We start from the raw sequence: 10,038 nt of genomic DNA on the forward strand, positions 1-10,038 counted from the left end.
TTTTTTTTTTTAATCCCCCTTGGTACCGGAGATCGAACTCGGGTCCTTGTGCTTGTGAGTCTGGCAGTGGAACAACTGAGCTAAATCAATTTTTTCAGGGTCTGGCTAAATCACAAAGTTGACCATAGTGGGCTCAAACTTGTGATCTTCCTGCCTCAGCCTCCCAGAGGGCTAGGATTACAGTCATGTACCACCATGCTCAGACAAAACTGCACGCTTTTATAATGTACAATTGTATAAGCTTTCACACACGAATACATCCATTCATTTGCTTTCTGTCACTGTAGATCAGTTTCCATTTTCTATAATTTTATATAAATGCAATAATACAAATCTTCTCCCTTTTGGAGGCCTTTCATCCAACAGAATTATTTTGAGGTCCATGTATGGTATGATGTATTTCAATAGTTCATTCCCTTTTATTTGGGGGACTAGGTCATTGCATGATTATACTACAATTTGTTTATCCTTTCACCAGGGCAAAAGTTATGCCAAGGTTTACCAAAAAAACTGTGGTAGCTATATTAGTATCAGGCAAGAGGAATTTAAGGCAAAAAGCATTAATAAATGTTCAAAGATCAACCCATCAGAAAAATATGGCAATTTGAAAAATTTGTGAACCAAGTAACCTAACATCAAAATATATAAACCAAAAACTATAGAAAAAGGAAAAATATCAGATTCACAATCATAGTGAGCATTTTTAACATGACCCTTTCAACAGGTGGTGGAACATGTAGATAAAAAGCCCAGAGATACACAGGATTTGAACATGATCAATGAACTTGATCTAATCAACACTACACCTAAGTGAAGAATATTTGTTCTACTTGTGCACATTGAATATTTACCAAAATTTATGATATGTTCAACTATGAAGCAAGCTTCAATGGTGACAAATACGTGGAGTAACTCGTCTAACACCAGTGTGGAACCAACCAGAAATCAAATAAAACATATTAGCTTTACGACTTCTATTTCCTTATATTTGTGAATGATATAGTTTAAAGCACAATCTTCTATCCATTTATGTACGTAGGCTAAATACATTTTTGAAAACGAAATAAAACGGAAAAAGACAGAAAGAAAAACTACTGTATATGTAATAACCTAGACATAGATATAGTGATAAACAATACTATTTGAAAAATTTTTATATGTTTATTTACTCACTGATTTAGCATTGCTGGGGATTGAACCCATAGCCTCATGCATACACGCAGACACCCTACCACTGTGCTTCATCCCCAACCCATAAGCTAGTCTGCTTTTACGTTGAATATGCTATGTATTTTACAGTTTTAAAAATAGAAAATACTGCAAAAAAATTGCTTCCTACTATTGTCTGCAGGATAGACGGATTCCTTCCCATAAATAATATTGGTAAGAATTTGCTTGTATATAGACAAATAGATGTATATATTCTTTATTTCATTGAGTTTTTACACAAATGAGGGGATAATATATGAAATTCTTCTATGTTGTAATGTCATGTCCATCAATAGTTAACTCTTCGGTATTATAGCAGAGTATTCCACTCTATGGATAGGCCACAATTTGCTTATCCATTTACTAGTGATTTGTAATTTGCTTTTTTCCCTTAATACAAAAGTAACAGCAATATGTACTATAGAAGTGGACAATGATTTCTTAACTAACGTCTTTTACAGACTTTTGTTGTTTCCTTTTGTGTGTGTGTGTGTGTGTGTGTGTGTGTGTGTGCGTGTGCGTGCTGGGGATCAAACTCCGGACCCTGTGCTTGCGAGGCAGGAGACAGAACCACTGAGTTAAATCCCCAGCCTGGTTGTTTCCAATTTTTTACCAACACAAAAAAATGTTCAGAAAACTCTATTCATGTTCATTCATATGTGTATAAATATAGCTGAGGGAAAAGGCCCTAGAATTGGAATAACTGGGTTGAATGCCTTGTACATTTATTCATCATGTTATTTTACAATTAACACTAACCAGCAAGATAAGAGAAGGTGCATGACAGTTTCATCAAATTTAAAGAATTGCTGATCTCACTGACTATCCTGCCTACTGTTATCTGTAACTATCCTCAGAGGCCAGAATCTGTTTCTCACCCATCTCCCTAGCAACATATCATCTCGATTACCAAAGTGGCTTTATGTGCTGCCCACTTCAGTTTTGGAACAAAGCCACACAGCCTGACCAAAATCAATTGGACCATCTCACTCCAAGTCCACAGCTCATTCATTTTGTTTTGGCTTTGACATCTCTTTGATAAGTCTCCTCTCTGAAGAAAATACAAGCAACAAAAGCTCTCTACAAGCTGTCAAAGATTATCTTTTTTTTTTTTTTGTGGTACCGGAGATCGAACTCGGGTCCTTGTGCTTGCGAGGCAGGCCACCAAACCGCTGAGCTAAATAAATCCCCAGCCCTGTCAAAGATTATCTTGAAAGCACTGCAGGATTTGTGGGGTAAAATTCTCTTGAAGTACAGAATAAAAATAGATATACTTTTGGCCATTAAGAAGAACGAGAATAATGTTGAGTCTTTTGTAGGAAAACAAATTCACCTCAAGACCATAACCTTAAGTAAATAAATCAGTCACACAAGTTTAAACATTGCACTGTTTGTCTTGTGTGAAACTGAAAAGGCAAATAAGGAGCAAAATGGAGGATAGATACTGGGAAGGAGGAAGAACACATTCAAATGGGAAGGAGAGCAAGGGAAGGGAGAAGAGGCAGGGAAGGAAGGGAAAGGGCAGAGAGAACGGAGGGAAAAAATAGAAACAAAGCTTTTATGAATGAGGTAGAGAAGAAGGGTGGGAGGGAGGGGAGGTGAATGGGAATAAAGACGAGATATACCAGGTACGGGTACAAACTCTCTACGATGAATGGCATCAATATGTATGACAAATACGTATTAATAAAAATGTTTTTTTGTTGTTCTTGGGGGCAGTACCAGGGATGGAACTCGGGTCCTTGCACTTGCAAGGCAGGCCAGCGAACCGCTGAGCTAAATCCCCGGCCCCAAAAATGTTTAAAAAAATAAGACTAAGAACTTTCCAATTACTAGGATTGTAAAAAGTTGACAATTGTTGTGATAAAAAGTGAAAGTTACATCACTCTCTGCTGTGTGCTTACATCATGATTGGCCTGGTGCTGAGCACAGCACAGCAACTCAACGAACCACGGTTAACACCTCATTCAACAAACGCAAACCTCGACAAATATCTACACCTCGGATTTCAACACTGTCTGACTCCAAAGACCATGATCCTATCACTTGGCTCATTACACAAGTTGAAAAATGTATTTAAATCTAAGGATACTCTTTAAAAGCATATGGAAGGCAATGCTATGCACAGTTACATTAGCAAGGTAGGAGAGTAGGAATTGTTTCTTCTTTTTTACAGTGCTGGAGATTGAATCCAGGGCCTCACACAGGCTGGGAAAATGCTCTAGTGCTAGCCCCCAGTCCTACTCCCTTCCCCTTTTCCAGAATGTTTGTTGCCATAATTCTTTGACAGAAGTTGTATGCATGCACAGTCACATAGACATTTTAATCTAGCACAACAGAACCTTAAAAGTCTCTTGAATTTGCTTGACTTTGCTTTCACTATTCTTTTGTTTTTAAGTCTCCTGAAGTTTAAATATAAAACTGAATACATACTTGGAGCCCCTGTGCCCACTTTCTAACCATTTGGATTCAATTAAACACAGCTCACATTGTTGGACACTTGATTCAAAGCACCTTGTTCTTTGCTCTGGTTTGTGATTTACAAGTTGTTGGTCTCAGAACTGCCAGCTCCCTGGCCAAGGCAAAGGCCACAAGCTGTATACCTGCACAAGGTCCTACACTGGGCTATTCTCAGCGGTGCTGTCCAGAGCAGGGTCTTAGTAACATGTCTGTGGGACTTAGTGAGGTGCTTCAGGAAGACCCAGAGGGCCCTCTGGCTTCTGCTGTTCAGGTCGATTCCAGTTGTGAAATACAAATGCCTTTAACTAGAAAATGGGGCAGTTTTACATCTTTTCCTTTTTTCATAATTTTGCTTTGTTACACTGTGGAGCTTACTCAGGTGGTTGAGAGACTCTGTTTGCCCATGAACACAGCCTTAGCCTGTGGCAGATGATGACACTAAATTAAAGACCATCAGATAATTGTTGATGTTACCTTCTTGCACATTCTCTATTGTAATAATTCTCAAAATGTGGTCCTTAGACGAGCAGCATCAACATCTTCCAGCCTGGTAAAAATGAAAATCAGGCCTTACCCTCCAGACCTACTGAATCCTAAACTCTGGGGACAGGGTCCAGTCCCTTCAGTTGATTCTGATGGGCACTCAAGTTTGAGAACCTTCGGTCTACCGCCAGCAGACAAATCCCATCTCTGCCTGCCAACCTCCTTGCCCTGTGCTTACCCTCCCCCACTGACTCAGGACTTAGCCATATAATAACCTTTGTCAACCAAACTAACAAACATCCAGGTAATAATGCCCATAGTTCCTCCTGAGTCAGATTTAACTAAAATATGCCACTTTGTATGAGTGGTTCATGTTCCAGGTAATAGGTAATAATGCCCATAGTTCCTCCTGAGTCAGATTTAACTAAAATATGCCACTTTGTATGAGTGGTTCATGTACTCCAAAATAATCACTTTCTCCAGCTCTTTGTTCCCAGTACTAAACTGCCTCCATCCTTCGTCAAAATTTATTGTAGTCTGCAGGAGGAGAAAAATGTTCTTAGGCCAAAGAAACTGCCCCCTTTCTAAGTTATTAAAGCTATTCATGGTTAACTATTTTTTACTCTAGCAAAAGGCTCTGAATGAAGGGGAAATCGAGAGACTAAGAAGGGAAGTATTTTAAAGAAAGAGAACAAGATTAAGAAAGTGGTTGAATGGGTGGGGATTTAGCTCAGCGGTTCTGGCACCTGCCAGTGCCTGAGTTCGATCCTTGGTATTGAAAAAAAAAAAAAAAAAAAAAGAGAGAAAGTGGTAGAATGAAGAGAATCTCTTAGTTGAAAACAGCAGATGGAAAGATGAGGAATAAACCCTGATGTCTGATGTTGATTTATTCTTTTGACAAATATTTATTGAGCACGCACCCATTGGAGATTCTGGAGATATTACAATAAGAAAGTAGACAAAATCCCCTTCCTTAACAGTTTTTGTGGTTGCATTTGCTTTTTTTTTTGTTTGTTTGCTTTTGAGACAGGATCTCACTATGCAGTTCAAGCTGGCCTTGAACTGATGATGCAGCTCAGGCTGGCCTCAAACTCGTAACAATACTCTTGCCTCAGCCATTAGTGATCCATGTGGAGCTTGTAAGCCAATGTGCACAGATGCCTCTGCTTCCGCTACTACTATTTTATTTGAAGCATTGCCCTTCCCACTGATCCTCTCAACTCTTGGTGTTTCATGAAAGCACCCTTCAGACACAAGAGCAACCTTGGGTGCCTTTACAATAAAGAAAGTGATGGTTGAAATAAGGGAAAAAATATTCAAATAGGAAAGGTAGCCAGATCCTGCCACAGCTAAGCTTAGCCATTTACAGAACAAAAAAATTATCCTGAGTCTTTTATTTTATCTCATCTTCACAGCTTCTAGGAAGCATGCACAGGGTATAGAAACAAATCTTTCCTCTTCACAACTCTCCCATGAGAAAAATAAGATCCTCATTTTAAAGAAAAGGAAACTAAAGCAGAGATTAATTGGGTGAATGGATCAAGTTCTCAAGCAGAGCTTGGTCTGACCTAAAGAATGGAGTCTTCCTGGCCTCGGGTTTTTTCTTTTTTACTTTTTCTTTTTGGCCTGGACTGGCATATTTATGGTCACTTAGCTTAAATACTCCTCCTTTGCCGGAAGTGGACCCAGTCTTCTGCCAACATTTCCAAGAAGTCACTATGTCCTTTATCATTCCTGCAAATATTTCCTGCTGGGTTCAGAAAGATCCACTTTTGTGTTCTATTCTCTGCATGCCACAAATATTCTAATGCTATATCCCAAATAAAATTGTTATCGAACTATAGAAATAAGTTCCTCTGTTCATCCCTTACTAAAGTGTTTGTCACAAAATGTGATAAATGTAGATGTAAAAATCCTTTTAATCACTCCTTCATAAGTAAGAATACAGTCTACACACTACACAATTATTGAAGATGACAGTTATAAGGGTATTTGTTTGGGGGAAGTTGCGAAGCCTGAGTTATGAACCAATCTGTTATTCAAAGTCAACAGTCCTGGCTAAACACACAATTCTTAATTCTAGCAGGTAGAGGTAAATATCTCATGCAAACTTTTCCCCATGTGCAATATTAGAAAAATTGTATACTGATTTTATAAAATATAGCAAAATTTAAACCAATGGGTATAATTTACTCTTACTATTGAGAAATAAGAGTCTAAAAGACATGAATGGTAGTTACATGAACTTTTTAAAGGAAACATTTGGCAAATGTGAAGATTATTTAGAAAGAAATTTCTTTCTTTCTGTATTGATTTATTCATGACTATTCACCTGAAAGGCAAAACAGTCTCAGAATCCTAAGAATGACCTAAATAAAGACATTCTGTTGAGACTCCTAGAAAATTATGCAAGATACCTATAATTGGGAACATATGTGACAATTTTTCCTTTTTTTTTTTAATACATTGAGCCAGTATTCTTTTTCTTCTTTATATAACTTAAACATAGAACCTTACCATATTTAAGCTACATTGTATTAAGGTTAACTTTAGACTTTGAACACTAGCTTTGCAGCTCCCGAAACTGTCTCTCCTAGCAGGGATCCTAAAACTTTAAAGTCCAAAAGAATCAGCTGGGGAGCTGGTCAAAATGGAGCCAGACCTCCCTTGGCCCGAACACAGACAGAATCTGCATTTTTAACAACCCCAAGGCTTCTGATCCAGTCCACTGAGGCATGCCAGACCGCCTTGTGAACTCAAGCCAAGAGAAAACCTGTCGGACGAACCTGTCTTGCTGTGTTAAACCAACCTCAAAATCGTGCATAAGAACGCAAGCTGGCAGAGGGTCACACGGCGGCTGAGCAGGGGAAATGGTGGTTTCTGGAAGGAGTGGCGCTTCTGGTGGCGGCAGCAGCTCACAGGGCACATTTATGACCTTCTGCAGTGAGGTAAAACAGAGAAAAAAGATTCAGTTCCAACGTCCAAGAATTAGGCTGAAAGACTGATCTATCCCGGGTCCCATCACTTCAATTTCAATCCATTTGAAATTCTTCAGCTAGCTCAAGAAAAAGCCAAATGAGAAAGAGAGTGGAAAGAAAGCTTCGAGGCAAGTCCAGATGGTCAGGTGGACCGCTGGTGAAACTTCCACGCAAATACAAAGAGGTAGACAGATAATTAAAATTGGACCTCCCGACATCACCAAAAATGAAAATGGCGCAGCGTGAGTGACCTTTTGGGTCCCGGCCACAGAAACTTCCCCTATCTTCTTCCCAGTTTGAAGGATTTTTTTCACCTCCCACCTTCACCCCCATGTAGCATAGTATTTGCTTCTGAGTCCTCATTTTCAATAAAATTTAGTCTCCAGAGTAATTCTTTTGTACAGTGAAATGACGGGTTTGGTTACTCATTTTCTGGCCTCAACTCTCTGCAAAATCCATGAGAGTTTATAAAGATGGTCTTTTTCAGAAATCTTAAATCCATAACAAATTAAGGAGTGGGCCTGTATCTCCCAGATACCCAGCACGTGTTTGCAATTCTGCCTGGGCCTGGCTATTTAAGAATGTGACTTACTGTCAATATCATGTTTTTTTATTAAACAGCTCTCCTTTGCAATTTCTAAACATGAAACCCCAAAGAAAAAACATGCCTAAAAATAGCATTGCCTTTTACCTTCAATGCAGGAATAACACCTCGATTTAATATTCTACAGTTCTACAATACTTCGTTTAAAAAGCTTCTTGCATTTGAACACATCTCAAAATCTTGGGTATACCCTTTTCCTCAATGCACAAGCATGTGGTTATGGACCTTGAGGGTGTTCAAATGGTTCGCACCAGGTTACTGTGTATTAAACATACCAATGTGAAGTTAGTCCATGGTGATCAACAGAAATGAGATATTAGAAAAGAAAAACCTAGAACTGGTTTCTGAAAGGAAGCCATGAGGTATGGTGGAGAGGCCAGGTGGTGAAGACAAAGCCAGCACTTGTGCACTTCTTCCTGTGATGTCCCTTTTGGTAGAGGGCAATGTTTCCCATGAGAAGGCAGCTGAACATGTCTCCAACTTTGGCAATCTCATAAGAACATAACTGCTAGGGTCTAATCAAAGCCAACCTTCCCATTTCAGAGTCTCACCCCCCATGAATATGCGAGAAAAGTCAACAAACACTCTGAGAGGATAGGGATGGCCAAATGCTAACAAATCTTGTAAACGGTTAGAGTAGGATGAGACCTGAGTTCTCTTCATACTCAGGAAACTGGGTTATATTCTTTTTTTTCCTAAAGTTTCTTTAAGTAGGCACAATTGGCAGAATTTTCTGTACATGATTTAAAAGGGAAGGAAATCCAGACCAGCTATAACTGCCTCTACCTATAATATTTACCACCTTAAAGCAATGGGTAGTCCTTAAGAATGTTATGTCAGAGAACAATAGATGAACTAAACCCCATTACAGGGTCAGTTTTCTATATCAGGTCAATCTATTTACACCTCATCTTGTATAGGGACACCAAGGAAATAAAGCTCAGACCCTGTGGAGCCTTGGGAGCTGTAGGAGAGCCTGAAAAGAAAAACCAACCAACCAAACAAAACACCAGTGGAAATGGGGATCCAGTCCTCTCCCAGGAGGGATGGAGAATAAAAAGGCTAAAAATCAGGTTTTCAATGTTAACTCTCAGAAAAAAAGAAAAAAAAAAGATATTTTGAATCAAACTCTTTCCCAAGAACCTTAATCCTAGAACCAACTTTGCTCACTTCCTGTTTTCCTTAGATTAAGAAGGAATTTAAAGGCATGTTGGTACCCAATGAAATTTAAATAAGGCCTATTTAAATTTACACAGGGAAGTGTTGATTTTTTTTAAAATAAGCAAAACAAGACATTATCTTCAATATATTCATGTTAACTTATAAAGTAATTATTTCCCAGGAATGATAACTGTGATTCAAACTCTGCTTCATTTAATTGTGTGATCTTGAGTAAATATATTGGTCCCACTAAACATATGGCAGCATGGGCAGAGGCCTGGAGACACACAGAGGAGAAGCAGCAACTGGAGGGTGAGAAGCATGAGCAGAACCAGGACAGCAAAAGATGTATTCAATAGGCCTAGCAGAAGAGGAAGGAGAAACAGGTAGAGATCCTGAGTCCCAAACCTTTCAGCCATTAAGAAGACCTAGTTTCGTGCTAAGTAGTTTCCTCTTTCCCTCACTTACTGGTATACTGTTAAAATAATGTGTGTTCAACTGAAAGTATTTATAATCCTTATAACTTGGAACAGCTAAATACTATGCCTATTATTAGTACAATTAAGAATACAGTGCTAGTTGCACTTAAACAGTGCTGACTATCTCAGTGGGACTGTTGTAATTAGCTCCTTGAATCCTGACAACAGTACTATGGGGTAGGTATTATTATCTCCTCTAAAGTCAAGAAAAGTTAAGAAACCTGTGCAGTACACGGCTTGACAGGTAGGCAGAGAAAAGAAAAGAGACCGAAGGCAGAACTATTGGAAACTTTATCATCAGGAAATCTCAAAGAAAGGTGCCACAGAGCTAGGCTTCTGGTATTTTCCTTCCCTAAGAGCTTATAAATGGAAAGCTAGGCACAAGAAGGCTTTCCCAAGAAAGGATATTACACTTTATCCTGACTGCTGAAAGGAACAAGTTTTGGCCTGCTGCTGAGACTTTGAACCCAGCTCCAACATCAGTAATCCTTTTGTGAGGAAGCAGTGCTGGACTATGTTCCAAACAAGAAATTTAAGAGCAATTACTGAAGACTGATTTGTAAAAATCATCTGTGATGCTCCTTTTGTGTACATCTTTGGTCTCTGGGTTTCCCCAAAGAACATACCTCAAGCACAGTAAAATAAATGCTCTGACCCCAAATCC

At 38.9% G+C, this 10,038-nt stretch overlaps 1 pseudogene; it reads right to left on the minus strand.

The window, feature by feature from the left end:
* The window catches only part of LOC104866378, a 47,322-nt pseudogene that overhangs the window by 25,845 nt on the left and 11,439 nt on the right, over positions 1–10,038 (minus strand).

The sequence above is a fragment of the Fukomys damarensis genome, unplaced genomic scaffold (genome assembly GCF_012274545.1).
Source record: "Fukomys damarensis isolate Sample0158 unplaced genomic scaffold, DMR_v1.0_HiC HiC_scaffold_14, whole genome shotgun sequence".
Classification (NCBI taxonomy): domain Eukaryota; kingdom Metazoa; phylum Chordata; class Mammalia; order Rodentia; family Bathyergidae; genus Fukomys; species Fukomys damarensis.